The sequence below is a fragment of the Chanodichthys erythropterus genome, chromosome 13 (genome assembly GCF_024489055.1).
Source record: "Chanodichthys erythropterus isolate Z2021 chromosome 13, ASM2448905v1, whole genome shotgun sequence".
Taxonomy (NCBI): domain Eukaryota; kingdom Metazoa; phylum Chordata; class Actinopteri; order Cypriniformes; family Xenocyprididae; genus Chanodichthys; species Chanodichthys erythropterus.
Genome location: NC_090233.1, coordinates 36,019,679 through 36,045,372, shown reverse-complemented (window position 1 = coordinate 36,045,372; position 25,694 = coordinate 36,019,679). Strand labels below are relative to the sequence as shown.

At 36.8% G+C, this 25,694-nt stretch overlaps 1 protein-coding gene across 4 annotated transcripts in view; it reads right to left on the bottom strand.

Annotated features, from left to right (window-relative positions):
* tenm1 (teneurin transmembrane protein 1) overlaps positions 1-25,425 on the bottom strand; it is a 186,616-nt gene extending 161,191 nt beyond the window's left edge. For 3 of the 4 annotated variants that reach the window (XM_067406084.1, XM_067406086.1, XM_067406087.1), the window contains exon 1: positions 24,645-25,425. The gene's annotated coding sequence lies outside the window, so the exon portion shown is untranslated. Of the gene's footprint in view, positions 1-21,818; positions 21,937-24,644 lie in introns of those variants that run through there. The other variant, XM_067406085.1, reaches the window with a different exon arrangement.
* Positions 25,426-25,694: the final 269 nt, after the last annotated feature.

The window sequence follows — 25,694 nt, the reverse complement described above, 5'->3', positions numbered from 1 at the left end:
TCGCAACCCAGACCTAGAATTATTGGAGCACTCCAGACTAATGAGACAAAGCTTTATTCCACCCTGTTTGCATTGGAGCAGCCTCATATTTAAAAGGCATGTGGGGACGCACACCTGCAGTCAGAGAATGCTGGGAGGAAACTCTCCTGCTCCCTGGGGCTGACTTTTGCACATTATTATTAGATGTCGCTGGGGTGTGATCTCCATCTTTTCACTCTCATCCAGCAGGTTTGTATGTCAACAGAGTGATTTACTAAACAACACAGCTCACAAGAAGCAAAGCCTGCTGCTCTTTGATGGGATAGAAAAATTAAAAGTCACACAGATATCCCACAAAATACAATTAAATGCACTAACTAAATCATATATGACTCAATAGAAATGTCATACTTTACCAGAAGCCTGAGTATAAAGGTGTTCATAGTGCCTCATAATGTTGTCTAACAAATAATTGTAATAGATTATCATACTTGCCTATATTCATGATTAAACTTTGAAAAAGTTTAAAGCACATGATAACATTATATAACAAATGAAACTGGGTGTTTATCATGTGTTTTTCTGCACTATGCCATTTAAAAAGCATTCAAATGTAGGCTATTTATAGTAGTTACAGTTATTAATGTTAAAATAAAACTGCTTATTAGGCAAGGTGAATGCATTACATTTAGAGCTGGGCAATAATTTATAATTTTATATTTTAAATTTAAATTGATAAAATGTAAATAAGTTATATAATATATTTGTTCTGAAATTGTTCATTTCAATAACCATAATTTCAGGCAAATACAGAGACATTAAGCCTTCAATATTAAATATTGAAGGCTTAATGCAAGAACTAAAATATAGTCAAATATATTACAATTATATAAATTATGCACACTGTTATTAACTAAGAGAACACACAGATGCAGTATATTTCATAGTTTATATGCACAATATTGCTTTTTTTATTTTACTAAACCATTTTAAGTGTGTAAATAAATTTGTCTCTCAAACATTTTAACAAGATATTATTAAAATATGTGACTCTGCACCACAAAACCAGTCATAAGGGTCAATTTTTAGAAATTGAGATTTGGATAGCTGAATAAAAAGCTGAATAAATAAGTTTTTCATTGATGTATGGTTTGTTAGGATAGGACAATATTTGGCCGAGATACAAATATTTGAATATCTGGAATCTGAGGCTGCAAAAAAATTAAAATATTGAGAAAATCGCCTTTAAAGTTGTCCAAATTAAGATTTTAGCAATGCATATCCACTCACAAAAATACATTTATTTGATACATTTACAGTAGGAAATTTACAAAATATCTTCATGGAACTTGAACTTTATTTAATATCCTATTGATTTTTGGCATAAAAGAAAAATATACCCGTGTGACTTATGACTGGTTTTGTGGTCCAGGGTCACATATATCCATCCCGACGCTCTTACAGTCATGAGTGTCAATGAGCATTGTGACAATAGGACTGGATGCGAAACAAACCCACTGATGTTGCCTTTAGGCATTTAAATGCAAACAAAATAAGTTTGGGTATAAAAATGTCCATATATATTTCCCAAGGCCTAATTAAAGTGCAATAATAGCTTGAAGCTGGAAATACACAAGGTAAAATATCCAGAGAGATCAGATTAAATAGGTTTTAAACAGACATGCTTGTGTAAGTGAGTTTAAAAACAGTTTGAGTTTTGACCCAATGCCAAATCCTTCTCTTCCTCAGTTTTCAGTGCACTAAGTTCCTCTCCCTCGCTTGAGTGAACACAAGACATGGCCATAATCGACAACCATAACAACCCACAAACGGTCAGAATCTTTGTGTGTTGAGAAAGATTGACCTGTGGCCCATGTGTTTTGCCCTTAAACTTTCTTTTATACCTGTTTTCACTGGGAGCCTTCAAGACAATAGAGTGACTAAAGTCATACACACCTGACCCATGATGATGAATATCAGCCCCAACACCACACACACACACACACTTTTCTCTAGGGTTTGGATTCTATCATTATCTCTCACCTTGTCACGGTCAACCTGAAAAGCTTTCTCTCTCTCCCTATGACACTCTCTCTTTCTCTCCGATCATCTGTTCTTGCCATTTCTGTGCCAATGCCTTTTCATTTCTTTCTCAATTGTTCTTTCATTACTTGTTTTGAACTGACTCTCACACCAAGACTAGAAGAAAGGAGTGCAGTGATAATGTCTTTGTCTTTGCAGACTAATTAAAGGACAGGGTGACATATACATCACATCTCCCTCTCTTTTCTCTTTGCTTCAGATATTTCTCTGGAAATCCATCCTTCAAACTCGAGTCTCCTTCATGAGATGAAGAATCTGAGGTGACCGTTATGCTTGGGGACAGACTGGGACAGCCTCTTTCGGTCTGGCATTTATTCAGCTGTGAACTCCTGCTCTGCGCTCTGAAATACTCAATCAATTGCCCTAATGAAACTCCACCCCAAAACCTCTACCTTTCGAAAAACCCAATAAAACGCACCTCTGAAACACCCTGCCTGATGCAAAGTAGTGATTTTTTTTAAACCAGGGTAAACAAAACAAACTACTCTGGAGTGATGCTTATGTAAAACTTAAGCAACACATAGCAAGGTCTATGTGGCGCATGAAAGTCACTCTCATTACCAGATGTCTCAATTGTACTGATCTCAGACCAGCGTTTATCTCCTCTCCCCGAGAAGCCATTTCTCCCTCCTACGCACACACTCTGACAGAACGAAAGAACAAGTGAGAGAATAAATTAGCATTTCAGAAAGAGAGAGAGAGACAGTGAAAGACGGGAGAGAGAAGCGATCAAGTTATTCTCAGGAGATTGGTTAAGATGAGCAAAAACAGTAGGGGGTGTTGCGTATATACCTACACAAACAATTCCAACCAACAAATGTACAAACGACAATGACAAGAGAATACAAACGTACAAAATTACATTTTTAGTGGAGAACGCAGAACACAGGAAGTGCATACCGCCTACAGGTTCACCGAGGAAAAAACAATCCAATACAGCAACCCCCTACCCCCGCCCAACGCACCTTGCTATGTTTTAACTGTGAAGTGAACTAGCTTGCTCCATTGTTTTGTTCAATCGTGCATCTAAGATATTCCCCAGCTCCTCACCCAGAGCCGGATTCTCAGTTACGAGCCAGTTACATTGCTCATGTCAGACCATCTACCTGGATCATTAACTAGAGGTTTTTTATCCATAGTGACAGTACACTAATTGCAGGGACAGTGCCTCTGGAGTATCCTGGGGTTCAGTGTCCTGCTCAAGGGCTCAAAGGTAATAGAGCAGCACTGTGATCTCAGTAACTCTCCAGTTCATGGATCACACTCACCTGGGACCGAACCTCCATTCGCCACATTACCGGTGCAGATCGGTACCGGCCAACTAATCGGCAGCCTGATCATGCAGTCCCTGCATACTAATGTCGCAACCAGAGCACCTCCTCCGAGCGCGGTATCTCTACGAGCTGGTGGACAGGAATAAATAAACTCGGCTGCAGCTGAGTCCGTTTATCTGAATGCAACAGCATTCCGGCGAACTAATGGAATGTTTAGAATCCAGAGCCCGTGGGGACGTTCCGATTCAAATTCCAAATGCGTTTATTAATTCCGCTCATAAATGAAGTTCCCCTCCTTGCGGCATATCGCAAATGAGATCCCTTTCCATAATTTGTCTTTGTTGAGTTTCACAGTTCTGCATTGATCTAAAAGACCCTGCGACAAACGACACTGACAGAGGCAGGAAGATGAGGGACCTCATATTTCTAATGCGTAAATCTTCTTTGGAAATGCTCCTGTTTGACACCTTGGACGGTTTCAAATGTTTGAATACAAGCTGCATTTACCACCGCCTGCAGCAAATGGCACTTTTTTTTTCTTCTTCACATGTACTTCTACTCGTATGATGGACTGGAAACCATCTACAACCTCTACAAATCACAGACTTAGACATTTTGCTCTAGAAGTCTGGCAGTAAACGCTTTCATAAATTTAGCCGTTCATGTGTTGCTGAGATGCTGGAGGCTTTTGAATGAGGACGGTTCAAGTTTAAGAGTTTTTAACCTTCTAAACATTTATAAGCAATGGACACCAACTCATTCTGTTTCACATTTGTGAGTAACTTCTTTGTGCATGTAGCATAATTCAGCTGAATTTCCCATAATGAGCCAATTCAATTAAGATTGAATTGCAGACCTAACTTACAGTATTGTCCTCTCTGCTTGATCGCACGGGCTTTGGAATAAATGCATCAATAAGTTCATAAGCTGAAGAGAGTTTATGATGCAATTGTGCTTGGAGTCATTTTGGAGAAATATAATTTTCATTGCTGTTTTTATCCCATTGGATACTTTGGAAAAAAAATCTCAATATAAAATAATATGATGAAACACATTTAAAACTAAATTCTGTAGACAGTTTCATTTATACAAAAAGCTCATGTCAGTCTACAAAACTCTCCCATTGTGAGACTGAATTTGCTTTCTCTCTCCTTCTCCCCCTAGCATTCTCTCATGTTAAATAAGAGGAACATTTTTATTTGTAAAGTCATTATTTCCAGGGACGCACCAATATTAATTAAATTCTGACACTAATGGTCACAAATTTTTTCATGTTGTGGCGAATAACTGGTTTACACTCTAATTAAATTATGTACCATTTTGTCTAAAATTAAAAATAACACTAAAACCTATCATTTTAAAATGCTATTAGTGAATTTAGTAATCACTACGTTACATTGTACAATATGAAAAAGATTATATTTAACAATGTTGTTAATTTATTACTGTTTTTAAAGATTAAGTATGTGGTGTAGATGGCGGCTGAGGTAATCAAAATGTAAAAATATGGGAAATGATCATGCAGAATTAAATATTTACTATCAGCTAAAACGTATTCAATATCTAGTACTGATACAATTTTGCTCAAAAGTTTGGGATCAGTAAGATTTTTGTATTGTTTTTTTTTTTTTTAAGAAATTTCTCTTATGCTCTCCAAGGCTGTACTTATTTGATCAAAAACACAGTAAAACAGTAATATTGTGAAATACTATTAGAATTTAAAATAACTTTTCCATTTTAAAATGGAATTTATTCATTATGGCAAATCTGAATTTTCAGCATCATTACTCCAGTCTTCAGTGTCACATGATCCTTCAAAAAGCATTCTAATTTGCTGATTTCTTATTATTATCAATGTTGAAAACAGTTTCAATAATTTTTAGCATTATTTGATTATTTGCAGTTCAAAAGAACAGCATTTATTTTTGAATATAAATCTTTTGTAAGTCTTTACTGTCATTTTGATCAATTTAATGCATTCTTGCTAAATAAAAATATTAGTTTTTTTTTTTAAATACTGACCCCAAACTTTGAACTGTAGAGTACATTAAAAATATATACAGTGCTCAGCGTAAATGAGTAGACCCCCTTTGAAAAGTAACATCTTAAACAATATCTCAATGAACACAAAACAATTTCCAAAATGTTGACAAAGACTAAGTTTTATATAACATCTGTTTAACTTATAAAATGAAAGTAAGGTTAATAATATAACTTAGAGAACAAAATTTTCAATTTTACTCAAATTAGGGTGATGCAAAAATTATTACTCCCCACTGAAAGTCTCTGGAGCAAAGCTACATTTTAGACAATTTAACAAGAATTCAAATACAGGTGAGTCTAATTATTCATTACACCGGTGTCCAGCAGACAGTTGACTATAAAAGGGTGTTAAAAAACCCTTTCCATTTGCTGTCAGTAATGGCACCACATGGAAGAGAAATGTCACAAGAGAAAGACCTGAGAAAGAAAATAATTTAGCAAAAGTGGTACAAAAATTTTAAAAAAGGAACTGCAACCATCACACAGAGACATCCAGGTCATCCACGGAAGTTAATACCTCATCAGGAGCATCTTCTGATGAGAAGGGTTGAAGAAAATCGGCATGCAAGTTCACTGCAGTTATCTAAAGTAGAAAGCCAAACAGAGGTGACTATTTCCCGTGACACAATACGGCGTACACTGCAGAGGAAAGGCATGCATGAAGAAAGGCATGCATGAGTGCCGTCCACGAAAGAAGCCTCTCCTAAAGCCCAGGCACAAAAAAGCCCGCCTAGAATTTGCCAGGGCCCATGCTGACAAAGATGAAGACTATTGGGACTCCATACTCTGGATTGATGAGACAAGATGAAATTTTTTTTTAAACTGATGGCTTCAAAACTGTATGGAATCACAAAGGTGAGGAATACAAAGACAAATTCATGATGCCTACAGTAAAACATGGTGGTGGCAGTGTCCTTATGTGGGACTGCATGAGTGCTGCTGGTGTCGGGAGCTGCATTTCATTGATGGCATCATGAATTCACAGATGTACTGCTCTATACTGAAAGAGAAGATGCTACCATCACTCTGTGTCCTTGGTCCCCGTGCACTTTTCCAACATGACAATGATCCTAAACACACATCTAAGGCCACAGTTGGATTTCTGAGGAAGAACAGGGTGAAAGTGACTCCTGATCTGAACCCAATCGAACACCTATGAGAAATTGTGAAGAGACAAGTTGAGCATCACTCTCCATCCAGCATCCAGTCTCTAAAAGAGGTCATTCTTGAAGAATGGAAAAAAATAGATGTTGCAAATTCGCACCAACTTGTTCATTCCATGCCTTGAAGACTTGGTTCTGTCTTGGAGGCCATACAAACTACTAGACATTGTAGTTTTTGTTATGGGGTGTGCTCATTTTTGCTTCACCCTTATTTGAGTAAAACTAAAAAATGTGTAATCTAAGTTATATTATTGACCTTACTTTCATGTTATAAGTTAAACAGATGCTATATTAAACCTAGTCTTGTCAAAATTTTGGAAATTGTTTTTGTGTTCATTGAGAAATTGTTTAAAATGTTACTTTTCAAAGGGGTGTACTCATTTATGCTGAACACTGTGTGTGTGTGTGTGTGTGTGTGTGTGTGTGTGTGTGTGTGTGTGTGTGTGTGTGTGTGTGTATATATATATATATATATATATATATATATATATATATATATATATATATATATATATATATATATATATATATATATATATATATATATCAACCAATTACTGATATGGTGCATGTCTAGTTGTTTCATCAGTTATGCAAAGCTGCTTACACTCACACAGGTCAGATGACAGTTGTGCGAAAGCAAGACTCCTGTGTACCAATACAGCGCACACACTCATATCAGCACCTTGGACAGCACCACAGCACACAGCTGAAGACTGGAGATGTGGCATAGCTGGAGTCGATTCATGCTCGCCAGACTAAGGCTCCACAAGACAAAAAGTAATGCTGAGCTCTTCCTCTTTTCCTATCTAACAGAAAAGAAATTAGCGACCAAATAGACAGTCTCTTCAAGACACTCTAAACTCATGTTCCGCCTCCTCAACCCCCATCTCCTGGAGAACTCCCGACGAGTGCACAGACACACAAGGAGCTCCAGTAGAGCACTATCAGTGCACTCTAGCAGGATAGAAACTGACCCATTGGCTACTCTAAAACCTCTTCAGGCTGATCGGCCTCTTAATACTAAATAAACACCTCTCCGCAGCATTTCCACCATGACCCCGATGTGCTTCTCTTCATTCCCAGCACACATCCGTAATAATCTCTACAACAACAAAAACACTTAATGTCAAGCATGCAAACGGTGGCTCTGATAAAAATTCATAGGCTAATACAATTTCACGACGTGATATTTCAATACTGCCAAATTCCTCCAAATCATACAGAATGAAGACAAAAAGAGCCCTGCTTCATTAATTATGCAGCAGAATGTGAAAATTTATATCTATTAAATAACATAAAATATTAAATTTAAATGAACAGCTTTATGAGGTCACTGACAATAACAAGTGAACAATGTTTCAGTGAGATGTTTTATATTTTCTCTTTCAAGAACCCTAATTTTTTTTCATGTGTTCTTTCCCCCAGATGAAAAACACTTTTCACTGGCGACCCCTCTGATTCGATGTGGTGAGATGACTTGTTGAATTATTCAGCTGTTTGGATTTTCTCAGCTTGATCTTTGTGACATCGCTACTGATGTCATTGTCATAGAAACTGAGGGTGTCATTTTTCGTGAGGTCATATCAACTGTAGTGAACCAGTACAGACATGTTTCTTTATAATACATGTTTTGCAATAAGCATGCAATATTATGCAAATTTGTGAGGAGGAATTCAAAAAATGCCAAATAGATATTTGTAAGTGGATTGGGAAAACTGACTTTAGCTCAAAGAGAAAAAAAAAAAAAATTAAATGAGAAGAACTGTAACAAAATATTTCTTATGGTCCAAAAGGCTTTAATGCAGGTCTAGGGCTATGCTTTCTTAACAGAATCCATGCCAGAAGCATTGGAGGGAAACAGAAAAGCAGTGGAATCAGATCAGGTCTACGGGGCTTTGGATCTCACACACAAATCAGTCATAGATCTTTTGGCTAAGCAGTTACAGGTGATTAGGTGAGGGCTTTACAGGCTTAAAGCTTCTTTAAACACACATAGACACACACACACACACACACACACTCTTACACTTACAATTACCCCTAATCATTCCACAACAGGTGGCCGGTTGGAGTCCGGCCTTTAGGTGAACTGTTCAAGTGCCCTTATTACAGGTTAACAAAGCACCTGCAGTGGCACAGATGAGAGCCTGACAGGGCCCATTTTAAAGGCTGCCTCACTGATAGCAAACTCTTTACCAAACGCCTAATCATCTCAACGCACTAAAACCCAATCATACTTAAATTACAGTGTGCTCAAGAACTTCAGATTGGAGGACTGTGTTGTGACAAAACTCTGCCCATGTGCTTGATTAATCACTCGATGGGCTTCATCAATGTAGCCAGAGAGCTTTCTTTAAGAAATGGTTGTTACAGCATAAGCTCTGCATTAGAGAATTTACAAGTGTGAGCATCATCTTAAGAGAATCATCAAGGATTTTAATATTTATGATCACAGTGATAAATTATTATAATATCACCTTAGTTATGCACACTAATCCAGATTTCAAAAGCACATATAGTACCATATTAACGCATTAACATATATAATGCATACATTGCGAGGCCAGTAAAATAATGATGATGAGTCATATACTTTTAGATTGCATTTTAATTTCACGTTTTATTTTGGGAACCATCTTCAGCTTCTTAAATTAAGCTTTGTTTTACTTAAAAGGGATAGTTCACCCCAAAATGAAAATTCTGTCATCATTTATAATTATTATTCACCCTTATGTTGTTCCAAATCTGCAGGCTTGTCCTTCTTCTTTGGAACACAGAAAACATATTCTTGTGCATATAATGAATGTCAACAGGGTGCAAAACAACACTGGACCACAGCAACTTTCATTGACAAAAGAAGAAAATATGAAGTAATTAAAGAATTTTTTTATTTTTTTTTTGGCTGAACTATTCCTTTATCCCTTTATATATATATATATATATATATATATATATATATATATATATATATATATATATATATATATATATATATATATATATATATATATATATATATATATATATAATTAGTTTGGGAAAAAGAACAATAACTGGCAGACCCCTTGTAGTACCATTAAAGGACCCCCTATAGGGGACATAGACCCCATGCTGAAGACTCGTGGTATAGTTGTTAATAGGGCTGACCGATATATAGCATGCGATTGTCACGTACATTTCGTCAGTAAAGCCGGTTCCCTGATTACCGCTAAATCGCCATCACCTGCTTTCAAATGGAGCAGCATAAGCAGGTGATGGCGATTTAGCGGTAATCAGGGAACCGGCTTTACTGACGAAATGCGTGTGACAATCACATGCGATATATCGGTCAGCCCTAGTTGTTAACAATCTGGACTGACTGTCAGATATTTCCAGAAGGGTTTAATCCAGTCAGTGTCACTTCCAAATACAGTCCACCCACTTCTTCTTATGATGATTTCCTGTCACTTCTCCACTGTCCTGTACAGGTTACTGTAAGTAGGTTGCAGGTTCACACCTCAGCAGGGGACAGCTACTCTGGAAAGTTACTGTGACCCATCATCAATGTTGTGCCCTTGAGCAAGATACCTGACCCCAGGTCGTTCCTGAAATTAGCGTACTGTACGTTGCTTGGGATAAAAGCGTCTGCTAAATGACAAGGAACCAACCCTGGCACCCTGCTGTATGATGTTTCTTACTTTGCAAATGAGTATGCTGATTAGAATAAGAATATATTCCAAAATGTCTCATCAGTATGTTAATTACTCTAAACCTGCAATGTAAGATGTGTCATTAAATCTAGCTGTACGGCCATGTCTGCTGGGCACTGTTACGGGTGCCTAAGCTGGACAATGCGTCTTTTTCACCCATTGTGTTGAAAGGAAGCATAACCTTTTTAAAATGGATGGAAATGTGTGGCCTGACCTATAGAGTGAGAGGATGCCCCCCCCCAAACCCCCCCCCCCCCCCAAAACATATTATGCATTTTCAGTTATTTTGAAATGTGTAATTTAACAGAGGTAGATAGAGAGATACAGTACTGTTTCCAATTTGCCAACCATCAAAAACAAAGCGCACAAAACAAAACACAATAAATTCACACAGTAAGGTTAAAATGCACAGAAGGTTAAACCAAAAAAAAAAAAAAACATTTTTACAGTCTGCTGTGACATATGCTAAATATCATTCACACATAATATGTTTGTGCTGGAGGATAGCGGAGCGTAGACAGAGAATATTTGCTTTCCATCACGTAAAATAAAATGTGCTGTGGTTTTTCATGCATATCAAATATCTAGGAGTGAAAAATCTAAAAACATGAATATAATCATTCAAGTGCAGCCGCTCGGTCAATCTGGTCATCGCTGAGACATGTTCTACATGCTCAATCTTATTCACATTATTCACAAATTGGAGGGAGACAATGAGAATGATGAAGGTCCATGCTTCTCAAACACACATATCTGAAACTTAATGAGTACATCTTAGAAACATCATTTATCACACACTTCTAAAGCTTATTTTTAGAGGAGGGCAGTACCTATTAGGGCTGTGTATTGCCAAGAATCTGGCGATACAATACATATCACGATACAGGGGTTACGATACGATATATTGTGATATATTGCGATACTGTAAGAAAGGCGATATATTGCGATAATTTTAGAAAAAAAACGGTCATAAAGAACATACCACCATATGCATAAAACCTTCCAAACAACTTTATTTTATTTAATAAATATAGTATAATTTGCATAATTCCACATCGCTATGACCAGATGCTTTCTTTATGCTGTCACCCCTGTCATTTTTGTTGTGTTTATTTTGTTACTGAGAGGAAAACGTGCAGTACATATTACATATTCTAACGCCTCTCTCAGCAGTGCGGATGGCATTGAGATATGTGTGCTCTCAGATTCATCGCGTTTCCCTTGTAATCAATTTTAACATGGCCTATTCTGCAAACAACTGACTCTTGTCGATGTCCTTAGTTGATTCTTTATAGTTGAAGCCAAAATGAGTCCACACACTTCAACTCTGTATGCCGCATGAGTGGAATAATTATATCGTCTTGTGAGCTGGGTTTACTAATGCTAACGCTAGCAATGCACCTCGGCTACGCGTCAGTTTACATTCTGAGATAACGCTGACATCTAGTGGTTGGGTTTTATACAGTCTGTGGTTTAAACCGAACACAAAGCCACGAATCTTGGATGTAAATAAATAAATAAATATCGATAAAGTGTTTTTGAAAATCGATACAGTATTGCCAAACATAATATCGCGATATTCACGTGTATCGATATTTTCTTACACCCCTAGTACCTATAATGAATTAGTTTTATTGAACTATTAGTTTTATTTAAAAAACAAATTTAATAAAAAATTTTTATAAAAAATAAATTAAACATAATTTGTTATATAACAATTCTTTCAAATGTTTAACCATATTATATAACGTATAATGTATTTTCATTGATCTTGAAACTTTTAGTTTTACAAATAAGGGCAATCTATGAAGGATGAATAAATAATGTTTTTGGTCATCACATTAAAAATAACATTTAAATTGGAATATTTAGAGCTTTGAAGTGCTGGAAAAAAGTTGTGTGAAGCCCTTGAAAGTCTTTGAAAAGTGCTTGAATTTCACTCTCAAAAGGTTGTACCAACCCAGAAATGAAGAATGTAAAAACATTTGACTATTTCTGCCGAGACTGTCCTCCTCCAAACCCATTATGACCTATATTTCCGTTTTAAAGTCATGCGCCCTCTAGCTGGCGTAAAAATAATGACAGTTTCGTGTTATATCTATCGTCATGAAATAACATATGACCGTCATTACCAATCAAAATGCGTGTTCATTTAAATGCAGTGTGTGTACTTTTTACACAGTCCCCTACCCGGCATTTGACCTATTTCCTTTAGGCAAAATTAATTTTTTTATTAACGACTACACCTACCCCAACCCTAAACCTACCCTTAATGATTTATAGTGCATATACACTTTATGAGCACATGCATTCCCTGGGATTTAACGCACGATTGCATGATCGCATATTGTTGTATATTGCAATGCTCTACCAATTGAGCCACGTGAAACCCAAAATATGACGCAGATAAAAGGGTACAATGCATTAAAGTGAAAGTGTCCTGTTGTCAATAGGGGTACAACTTTAGCAAATGCTCCTATGGGTCGTATTTCAGGGAAGTGACAAATGACCTATATGGGCGTATTGGTTGGAGGACATGTTGTTTCTGCCACAATACCATGGTTACATCGTTTACGGTACCCATCGTTTTTGACTGAGGGAGCAAATCTAGTCAACATGTACACTTCAGGCTGATCCAGACCACAATGCAACATGATTGTGATGTCACAGCAGGTCGTGCTTAATTTACCCCACACAATCTAGTATGACATATGAGTTATTTCAACATTTAACTGCATTTAATACCTTGAGGTATTAAGGTATGGCAGGAAAAAAAATTATAAACACTTTTTGTTATACTGGTTGAAACTCTTCACATCTTGAAAGCAATCAATAAGAAGTGGTCAAAATATTGAAATATGTACATATCTTATGTGGAAGTCTCCAATACAGTGTAGATACAATGTCCTACCTGCCTGTTAACATACTTTATGTATTTCCATACCTCTATGCACCCTGCTCGTGCAGACATTGTATATCATCAGCGGTTCCATAAAGGCCCCAATATATTTCAAGCAAAATCGAAGAACGAATTGATGTCCTGTCATCTCGAACAAAATCAGGCTTAAACAAAATTCATTATGTGTTTGTTTTGGGAGTTCAAAACAGCTTGCCAAAGTGAACTTTCAGCAAAAGTTCTTTCCAGTGGTTATCTTCTCCACTTCATTTCTTTTGGTTGGTCCGTTGAAGTAAGACGTCTGTGAGTAAAAACATGAACACACTGGAGAGCTGCTTTATATATAGTAGAAAACGAAGTTACTTCGTATTTCTGATGAAACGAGACACTGACACCATTTTTCATGTTCAAAACTGTAAAGCTGTTTGCCTTTAAGCAATCTATTGTATTAAGTGCTATGTAAATAAACGTGAAGTGAAGAGTGCCGAATTGCAAAGCTTGTGAAAACATCTCCACGTTGCTATGATCAGATGCTTTTGTGGTGCTTTTTTAAAAATTCTTGCTGTTTTCTCATTTTTGTTGTGTGATTATTTTGTTATTGAGGGGAATGCGTGCAGCACATATTTACATATTCATCTAAACCCCGCTCTCAGCAGCATGGGTGGCATCAGGATGTTTACTAACAGTATATCGATGGTCAGATATTTCAAACTGACTTTACCCCTAAGCGAAGAATGAAAAAAGAACTGAGTAAATCGGGGCCTTAAGGCTATGAAGAGTAGTAGACAGTCACAGAATGCACACAAACAAACAGCAGCCACCTAATACAGCTCCTCCTGAACCAAAACAACATGCTTATACTGTATTCACGCCATGTTGTAACTGTATTTACGAGATGGCAACCCGATACGTTCTACCCGGAGCTGTTCATTTCTTCAGACTCGGATTTATGCGTTTCTATGTCAACACTATCAATGCTGAAATGAATCTGCAGCAGTCAGGTGGTACAAGTCAGTGCTCTGTAAGTTGTTTACATTCAAATTATTATTGTAATGTTATGTGCTTTGAGACATGAGGTAATTTAACGCTGTCTCTTGTCTCGTGATGTTTTGCAGACTGTCCTGTGCGTTCATGTGTTTTGGAGGAGGCATGACTTTAGAGGGCACTGTAAAGTGAGGGTGGGATCTCATGTTTTCAAAGCTAGCAGTGTTTCCCCTACATTAACTAGACTGTGGCGGCCCGCAATATTCTAATTTGTCCCGCCACAGTCTCAAAATTAAACGAAAATTAGGCCTGTTGCGATATGTAAATAACCGATTGAAGCGCTCTTTTATACGAAAAGAAGAAACATATGATTAACAAACTGTTAGATGCAGATTGTCTTTGTGCCGTGAACTTTCCAATGTGCAGCACAACTGTGCGCTGTGAATCTATATTGCTTGAAGCACATCATTCTGCACCCGGGATGCGCATACGCAGTTTGTGCTGCTGTGTTTTGAAGTATTTCATATTATCATGGTTTTACACACTGAAAGATTATTAATAGCCTGTTTTGTTCTGTCATATCTATGTATTTTGTTGCCCCATTAAAAGCTGCACAATACATTTGAAATAAATGTCTTTTTTAATCTTAGATTATTATAAATACATATAATTCTTTACGTTCATATAAATCAAATATAGTTTTTTTTTTATTTCATAAGAATACAAATAGTAATTTCGTATACAAATATTAACTTTTTATTAACATATTTAGATTTTATAAAATCACTGTGCAAAGTTTTTTTTTTCCAGAATTAGGCTAGCATACTTTTTGCTGCTGAATTATATTGTCACCTAGATTTTATTATATATTTATTTATTTATTGGATAGTCAGCTTATGATTATATATTTTTATTAATTTGTTGTTTTTCTCTATAATGAAGTAGTATGTTTAGTGCATTCTGGATTGTGTTTCAAAGAGTGACCATTAGTTCCACAAATACAGATATATAGATACAGGCCCCCACTAATTATTCTAGAAATAAATTAATTCAACAAAGGTAACCTCTTTTGCTACATAGTAATGGTTTAAATGTATACTCTACATGTTTGACCACTTATGAACTATCATTTAGCCTACTATATGTTGTGTACGTGACTCATGTGCCCTACCATCACCAATAAATAAATTACTATCAGAGCACAAAACTGTTTACAAGAGAACAAATTTCTTCAGTGATCTAGTCATTTAAATTTTGCTCTCAGAATGCATCAAATTTATGCATTTAAGATTTAAACTTAAAATGTACAAAATGTTCAAAATGTTCACACTGGCTAGCTTGCTATTGCTAGCCTCTCAGAAATTGCCAACACTACCTTTTAGCTGACTGCTTTTTACCCAGTTATAGTTTAGTTAGTAGTTTAGGGTAGGGGATAAAAAAATGGACACAGCCCTGCTCTGAGCTCGCATTTTGCTGTATAATATTGGTCCAAGCTGATAAACAGTCCGTGCGGCGCAACTCAAATGAGTAGCGCAGTTTTGTTCTGCTTTTGTTTCATTTGCTGTTTGATATTTCTCGTGGTGGTGGCACCAGTGCGAAAAATATTAATTTTTGGAAATTGTTAAAGATTATATTTAACAGTGTTATTAAATAACTAGTGCTTTCAAAGATTTACTTAACTGACAGCAAAGACCATCCAATTGTAAAAAATAGGGGTAAAGAGCAAACAACAATCCATTATAAACTGATACTGGAAAATTAAACAAAAATCTCACAAATTGCCTGATAATCAATATGGTACTGATATATCATGCATCCCTGCTATGCACAGTGATATGTTTAATATGAAAACATGTAATGGTTCGAGTACATTGTGTTCTCCTAATGTTTATGCTTATTATGGCACTGTAGCAGTCACATATCTGGTGTGCTATATACACATGCTCAACTGCCTAGTCAAACCACTCTTGAGGTCAATTAAGCTGAATAAACTGAGTTGTACAAAGGTTATGCAACTGATGGGTAAATATCCCAGTATTAAGTCATATGTTGAGGTACACATCTTCTATATATTAAGTGTATTTTGAGCTGAACATGTACAAAAGCTACAATGTGGAACCTCACTTAAGATGTTAAGATTAACACCCTGTGTAATCCAGTTCACAAGGCACTACAGTGTGATTATAGCATACCCTGTGATTAACAGTCACCACAAAGCCAAGCTACAAAACAGAATGATAAAACACTGCATCTATTCTGACATCACAGTCCTGTCTAGAATCTCAGGGATAATATTTAAACTTGTTAATTTTGTAATTATTCATTTATCTTCTCAATGAGCAGAAAAGGGGAAGAGGCATATGAAGAAACAGAAAGGATAAGGTTGAGATGGAGAGATGTGATATGACTTTTAGCTCACCGTAACTGAATTGGAGTGAGTTTGGGGGTGGGGGGGTCAAGACTGTGAAAATTACCACCTTCCTTAGAAAGACTACAATCTATCTGAATGGCATAAAAGCCGGGGGGCTTATAAAGTAAAGAAGGTAAGAGGAAGAGAGGGGAAGTAAAGGAGGAGTGAGATTCACACTGGGGGGCTGATAAGAGGATAAGAAAAGAAGAATGGGGGGGACCAGAAATATAATTAACTACGAGCACAGCTCAGAGTCCCAGCATGCATCTGTATTAAAGAAAGTGCTACTGTAGATAATGTGTATTTTCTAGCAACTGTAAATAGTAGCATACTTTCTTTTGGACAATGGTTGAGCTATATCTTCTTGTTTTTAATATATAATTTGAACATGCAGAAAACATAAGACCTAAACCTACAATATTATCATTGCTGAGATTTTGAATCCATACAAAATATTAATTTATCGGTTCATCCTACAATTACGAGCAAATAAACATCCTGCTGTTGTGAATTCCTCTTAAAAAGAGCTATTAGTGTAATAATAGGTTTTTCAACCTATTATTATAACTAAACATTTTGTTCCACTATGCTGAATACATCGCCTTTTCTAACCTTAATAATGCCCAAATAACCTTGAAGTATTTGCAGATATATGCAGCAAAACAAAACACTAGTGATTGGTCCCCTGGTTATTGCTCATCAGCTCTTTAAACTTCACTGAAGTATTAAGCAAAATACACTGTGCTGGTATAATTACCGGCTGTGTGACTGGCAGATCTGGGTTGGGTAAGTGCTGCTTAATCCCCTGTTTCCAGTACAGTATTAATCCGGACATGAGGGAGTAGTGCTAACATGCTAATGTCAAAGCTGAGGCCAGTTGACAGCGGTGGCTAATCTGTAATGAGGTCCAATATATTCCCCCTTGTGACACCAAACCGCTTGATAAACCCTTATATGGGTTTTCTATGGTCAGAGGACAGTATTGTGGTATTCACTGCCATAATTACATGCAAACAAACCAATAACTAAATGCTAAATAAACATAGCTTACCTAGCGTATTCACTAGTAGTCAATCAACCAAGGCTGAGTATTGACACAAATTTCACAATTCAATTTAGATTCACAAGCTTGCGGTTTGATTCAGTTCTGATTCAATTTGATTAGATTCAATATCGATTATTTTGGATAGATATCAGGTACAGTACATGGCAAATTTTCTCAAGGGAAAAAAATCTCAACTAATGCTGTAAACCATACATGGAGTCAGTTGGTACTACATTACTATATAATATTCAAGGTTAAATTTAACTGATTTGTACTTACATTACACTCAAGTTTTTTTAATATAAACATTTAAATGGTGGCTGTCATAAAGAGTTGACTGATTTATGCAAACATGCATTAAATAATAAAGAACATTAAAAATGACAATGAATTTGTAATATGGTGCATATAGTTAGCAAAACAAGTTTATGGTCACTGAATATGGTTCTCCTGGGGTAAATGAGACTTTATGTTACATATTGTTATTTGTTTTACTGATGTCTTCCCGTGGTAAGAGCGATTACATGAGACATAATACAGATTTTGGGAAGTTGTACTCTATCTTTTAACATACTGTAACTTCAGATGTTCATTCATGTTTATTTTGCGCTGTAACTGGTATTAAAGCAGAGGAGAAGATCAGTTCACATGCGCTTCGCCCTGTCGCTTCGCTTAAACTCAGGCGCTACAGCAATCTGGCACATTAAACAGTACCAAAACAGTATTAATTTTTTGAATTTCGTTTGATATCAAAAGTAATGCACAAAGCTTATTGCAATTTATTGGATGGGGAGGCACACTACAATGTTCCGTTCATTTATCAACTGAAAACAGGATATACTAATCGATTCTTGGGATTTAAGAATCGATATCAGTCGTAAAAATGAGAATCGAACATATCTTAGAGAGCATGGTGGCCAATACGATATAAAGTCAATATAAAATTTAAAGAAAACAAATAACACAAACAACTGCTGCAAAGAAATGTATATTTTTTTTGACATATTTTTACTCAAATTGAAAATAAATAATTTGCAAATAAATTACACAGATTACAAACTTCACCAAAGTTTGTGTGGTTTGTAAAATTTAGTAATGTGTTTTCAAAACTTGTTTAAATTATGAATTTTCTAATTAATGGCATTAAAACATATCATACAGTGTTCTATTATTAGATGGAACTGTTGAACATAGACGGTAACTAATGAAGACAAAGAATGGTCAACCACTACTATCCACCCCTCACCGCAAGAATTTGTTAAAATATGTATCCAGCATTGTTTAGATGATGGTTATTTTCAACTGGAAATTAATTGTTTACTATTGCAACAAGTATTTTTTTTTTTTCTAAAAATGTTGGTTAATAAATGTTAAACGTCAAACAATAGTACCCCTGGGCTGCACTAGCTGCAAAACCTATGATGTATTAGCCTCTCAAGCCAGTGAAGCCTGTCAGAAAGCTAAGAACTCTCAGTATTCGCTCTCTCCCAGTGAGTGTGGCGTTAATGAAAGCTGAACGCAGTACAGTAGCATTTGCTGAGAGTGGAAGAGAGCAGGCAGGAACCCCTCCGGGTCTTTACCTCTATTGTTAAGAGAGGGTGAGGCATAGCAGGGGGTTAATGCCAGCGTGGGTAGCTACCGTCCCTGCTAAATCTCGACATCATAAGGAAAGAGAGACAAAGACAGGGACAGAGAAAGGGGGGGGGAAAGGTGTACTGTAGCATATATTTTTAGACATACATGAGAAGCATGAGTAACAAACATCTCTAATGTCAACTATGGCACTACATTAAGGTCTAATAATTGAATGTCGACAATCTAATGTATTGGATTGATGTTCCCACTCCCAATGATCCAAACAAAATGAAGAAATTAGCTACCAGTCCAGAATACAAGGCCTTCGATTCAGAGGACTACATGCCAGACTGACAACCTTTAATATCGATTATCCCTGTTAATAGAAATTCCTAAAATATGGACAGCCTTACATATTATTAAAAGGTCATGAGAGAAAAGCGCAGAAATAAGGCATTTTACATTTAATTTAGTGGCATTTTCTAAAAAAGGAAGCAGTGTCAGGTTTTGCATTTCAGAGATATTTCAGCATAAAAACAAGATTCTAGAACAATCTCTAGAACAATCTCTCAAAAACGTCAGGCTAATTCACCTAAGGCAGACTGACATATCACACACACACGCACACCATTTTCTAACACAAAAATACCGCATGTTCATAGTTGCCATTTAGCACTTGCTTTTCACAACTTACTGTTAACCACTCGCTGAGATAATGTGCCTGGAGCAGCCTGGGGTGTCTTACTCAAGGGCAAATTAGTGATAGAGCAAGACTGTTTTCTGTAACCTTGGATTTGTGTTGTAATAATAAAAAATAAAAATAAAAATAAAAACACCACCATGCTAAAAATGATACATTGTAGTACCATAACACACAAGTACTATAGAGATTTAGTATCAGTCTGTGTTCAAAGTGGGCTGTAATTCGCCAGTACGGATACCGGCAATTCTGTACCAGAAATGCTGGTACTCTCTTTGTAAATGCTGGACCATAGTGTGCCCTGTTGCTCTCACTAGACAAAGACTGTTAGTATCACAAGCCAAAGTTTTGACCATCAGCATTAAATTTGATGTATACTGTAGCTTAAAGAACCCTCAATTCAGAAATGAATGGGCCGTCTCACCAGCATATTAAAACAACAATTACACTTCGCCTGATTTTATGTGATGTTCAATGATGGACAATAGTAGCAAACATATCTTGTTTACTTCCAACTATCTGCAGCCAAACAAAATTCATGAAAATCATTGTCATAAGTATACCCATAGTTTCCCTCAGCAATAAAACCCAGAATCAAACACATTAAGTAGTCAAATTAAACTAATTAAACGTTTGTTTGTTTTTTTGGAGATCATCTGGTTAAATATCATTTCTATATGCTGCAGTCTGCTGCAATATGTTCTTTTTAATATCATGAGTTTCAACACACACAATTCCTCTTTTAAGAAAAGAAAATTATTTTTAAATAAACTACTCCATTATTTAAATATGCAAATAAAAATATTTGTGTGTGTGGTTTCTGTACCTCAGTTGAAAATTAATGCTTGGGCCAAATTTCTGAGTAAAATATTAAGAAGAGGCTTAAGAGGTAAGAATTACATATTTCTTTGCAGAAATAATTATTTTTATATGTATTATATATATATGATAAATAAATAATTACATATATATATACACACACACACACACACACACCTGTATTTATGCAAAGAAGGGTGCCCCGCATTTTTGCTAATAAGGTCTAGCAAAATTCTAAGTGGTGTATAGTGTAATTATATGACACACACAATCTTGTGTCCCTCCTTCTCCTCTGGTATAACCATAAAAATTAAATAAAAAGCATGGCCACTTAAACTCCCGACCAACACTATTCATGATAGCAGCGGTTTCTCTCTAAGGGAAACTGAGTGCAAAATGCACAGATGTGTCGCAGACCACTCACACACACTACAGGAACAACACATGAATAACACTGTTTTCGAGCAGCTGGTGGGGTGGTCAGACAGTATTCGTTGCTAAAAAGGAGAGAATCCCGTGAAATTTATATATTTACCAGTACAATCGCCGAGACGTGCAGGTGACCCGGTCGTGCGCGAGACCGTGCTCATATTTCTCCGTGAAATCTCCTCACACTGATATAGATCCGTCTGCTGTATTCTCGAAAATAACTCGTAAAAATATATATCACAATTAAAGAGTAAAAGACCGTAAAGGTCGCATTCGGTCAGTCGAGTTCACAAACAGCGGGTAATTGGTGTCTCCTGCCCAGTCGATACTGTCAAGAGTGATCTGCGCGCGGCGACGGCGGGAAAGCTCGCCTCTGAAAAGTCTCGCGGTGTATGGATGGGAACCGAAGCCTTTTTAACGGCTGCATGTTTGTGTATGACTGAGCTGGGAGAGCCTCGGATCAGTTACACAGATGTGCTGCGCAGGAAAAAAATGACCGAGCTTCTTCTCAGTAACGGTTTCTCTATGCTATTTCTTATCGCTTAAGGAAAAGAGAAGACGTTTATTACAAGACGGACTGTGATGGACCGCAGTCATTCGTTTGAGAAACTGAATTCACGTCTGTATTCAGCGTATACGAGCAAACACCCACAAACACACGCAGTTATGGAGAACCGGTTATGTTTACCAGGGTTCTGCTGCTTACCTTCGTCAACGCTAAGCATGATTCAGTGTAAAATCCCCGGATAGATCATTTAATCTCTTGTAGATATGTGGGAAAGGGGTCCGGCACCGAATCCTGGCGTTTATCCTTCAGAAAGCAGAGCGCCTCTGTCGGAGACGCGGTGACTCCGGTGAGACGGCAGAAGCACGGTGCTCGGTTACCGGGAAACGCGCGAGAGCGGATGCTGAGTGAAAGGGGATGCGGCAGCTCATATACAAGCACACTCGCACGCGGAGGGAGCGTCGTATTCTGTACGGTTAGGATTCAAATTCAAGTCTTCACGGATTTCTTACTGTCTGACACGTTCGGCATCACCGGGACGTACCATTCAGCGCTCGTGAGAAAGGGGGTGTGGCAGCAGGAGCTGGGAGCGGGTGGCGTGTGTCTACCGGCGCGAGCGGCCGACTCTGCGAGCACAATCTCAGTCCGACCAGAGCGCGCGCAGAGGAAACATCCACAGTGTGACTGATTTCCTAATAACAACAATGCTGCACTGGATAAACACTGCCAATAGTCGTTAAGGAATATGTTTTGCGGCCTAGTTAGATAAACATCTACAATAAAACACATGTTATTGGAAAAGTACCTCTAGTTATTTTAAAAACATATTACTGTTATTGAGAGAGATTTTCCTCATGCATTTCGGTGTGTTCATGCTGTTAGTATAAGGGCCCTTGCTTTTCAGGGACAAACAAGTAAAACCCCAAATCACTTCCATTGTGGGTACCAGCCAATGGTCCCCACACCAAAAAATATGAATAAATAAACATAATGTATTAATAAAAATGTAAAACGTAAAGGGTTAGTTCACCCAGAAATGAAAATTATGTTATTAATGATTCACCCTCATGTCGTTCCAAACCCGTAAGATCTCCATTCATCTTCAGAACAGTTTAAGATATTTTAGATTTAGTCGGAGAGCTTTCTGTCCCTCCAATTAAAATGTATGTACAGTATACTGTCCATGTCCAGAAAGGTAATAAACATCATCAAAGTAGTCCATGTGACATCAGTGGGTTAGTTAGAAGTTTTTGAAGCATCTAAAATACATTTTGGTCCAAAATTAACAAAATACGACTTTATTCAGCAATGTCTTCTCTTCCGGGTCTTTCACTCCACAGTGACGCTGCTTCTTCTTATACGGCGGTTGGCATCCAGCTTATTGTATGTTTCAAAAATTTCTAACTAACCCACTGATGTCACATGGACTACTTTGATGATGTTTATTACCTTTCTGGACATGGACAGTGCACTGTACATACATTTTAATTGGAGGGACAGAAAGCTCTCCGACTAAATCTAAAATATCTTAAACTGTGTTCCGAAGATGAACGGAGGTCTTACGGGTTTGGAACGACATGAGGGTGAATCATTAATAACATAATTTTCATTTTTGGGTGAACTAACCCTTTAAGAAAGGTTTGAGGTCGGATTAGGGGATAATTAGCCTTGTATAAAAACAATAAAATATCAAAGAAAGCCTCCAAGAAATTAAAAAGTGTGTATGTGTGTGTTTACAATTTTATACAGTAGCCTACCTTTATAATTGGAATTTGATGATATTTTGTCTGTAAGTGTGTGTACTGGGGGATCAATATGGTCTACGACTTAATGGAAACAAATCTGTTGTGTTTGGACATCAATACACATATCAATGACACAATGGAAGAATATCTGTGATCAGCCAAGGTCATAGTAAATCATATACATAAATGCATTTTCCATAATGTTGCATCTTTCTTAAGGTGACCTGAGCTCATGTTCAATAAGAGCTGGCTATTTAGCAATATAAAACTGATTTGATTTCAAACAGAATAACATAAACCTCATTATTAGCACCTAAGATCTCATACTATAACAGTTACTAGGCAGAAGAGAACTAGGAATGTTCACTAGAAACCAGCCAGTACAATGGCTGGTGACATGTGGCAACAAAGTTGCTGGCGGTGTGACTTCATACTGAGATGCCGTGTTACACATTAATGTAGCCGACAGCCAGGGCCGTTACTGACTATTTCGGTGCCCTATGGGCAAGATCCCTATTGGAGTTATTTTGCAAGACACGTCATTCATTTAAAAATATAAACATATCATCCATTTCAATATAGCCTATACTAAAGATTTGTATTTCTGATCACTGAATTTCTGGTAACATTCAGTCACTATGTTATAGAGTCAAGTCAAGTCAAGTCACCTTTATTTATATAGCGCTTTTTACAATGCAGATTGTGTCAAAGCAGCTTTACATTGATAATTGGTATATAATTTTTCCTTTTAAAGAATAGTGTCAGTGCAGGCAGATCAAAAGCACTGTTGAATAAATGTCAAGGATACTGTTGAATATCAAATGTCAAGTCAAATTAAATTAAATTAGGGCTGCATGATTAATCGTATTTTATCACGATAACGATATCTGCTTCTCTCGATTGATTTTAAATAACCAACACGATATTGGCCCGCTCTATGAAAATGAACATAATTTGGAAATATTGGAAGTAATATGAGGAATTTCGCTGTTTTATCTTTTGAAGTTCCTAAAGGTTTTACCAGTTTTCATAATGTTGATCAGCTAGAAATGATTTTTCTTTGCTTTACGAATTTGCCGGGCAATTTGAATCTGGTTTGTCTTATTGCAAATGAATTGTGTTGCTTTAAAATCTAATGTGAATACATATTACAAAGCGCTCACCAAAACCATGTTTTGTATTGATTGACCATCTAACGAAGTTATCATAGTTGGTTAAATTTAAGTCTTTGTGCCACCTTACAGGCCTTTTGGGTGAAGTGTAGGTTGGTAAAGAACTTAACTCGATCTCTGCTGATACAGGGCTGCGTTGTGGTCGTGTCAAGGCACCGGTCCTCGGTCTCATCTGGAAACGGCCCCAAATCCGGTTGACTACGGTAAACCTTGGGATAAACAGAAAGACTAATATTAGCGTAGATGCCATTCTTTTTCTGATGTAAAAAGTACATCTTGTGTTATAGTCAAATCCATGCCACATATATTTACAAAACAATTAAGTATTGCAAAAGATCTTTGATCTTATTTTATCTCTACAACAGATTTTTTAGCAGCAATGATTTTGCAGCACATTTTCCATGGTCATAACTACTAATTAATTTGTGACACTCCTTTTATTCTGCGTTTCAATCAAGTGTGAGCTTGTGATACCATTTTCCCTTTACTTTTCACTTTTCTGCACATTTTGTTTTACTTTCTGGTATTGTTTTGACATGCAAAAAAATGATGCTTTCATTAAGCTCCTAAAGTGTGCCGTGAATATGAGGGGTAACAATGAAATATACATCAAAAGTCACATTGCAATGATCTATTGCGCTTTCAATCTCATATGCCTTGCCATCATATTTGCATGGTTTTACTTTAAATAGTATGTTGCACTTGTTGCTGTTTACTTGTTGACGGTGTAAGGTAAATGCTGCTCAAAGCATTCAAACTGGGAACCATGTAAATATCCACAAAAAAAAAACAACCTTCCAGAATCCATTAGAGGCATTTCCTGCAATTTTCAGTTTGTTAGCAGTTTGTGATGCCTTTCACTTGCCTCTTATTTGTGACTGGATGCCTTTGACCAAGTTTGAAGAATTCTGAAGGTAATTTTATCCAGACGAGGCCATTTCATGGATAGGATAGAGTGCTTAAACATGGGTTTAATGCATTTAGCAGTAACACATATGTGTGCCTTTTAAAATGCCTTTGGAAGAGAAAATCTGTGCGAGACTGTGTTGTAAGATGCTTTTTTCTAGTGTAGAGTACTGTGTTTTTCCTCATGTGTATGTATGTGTGTATGCTGACTAAATGGTCTGGGGGGAATAAGTTAACATTAGCATCTAAAAGAG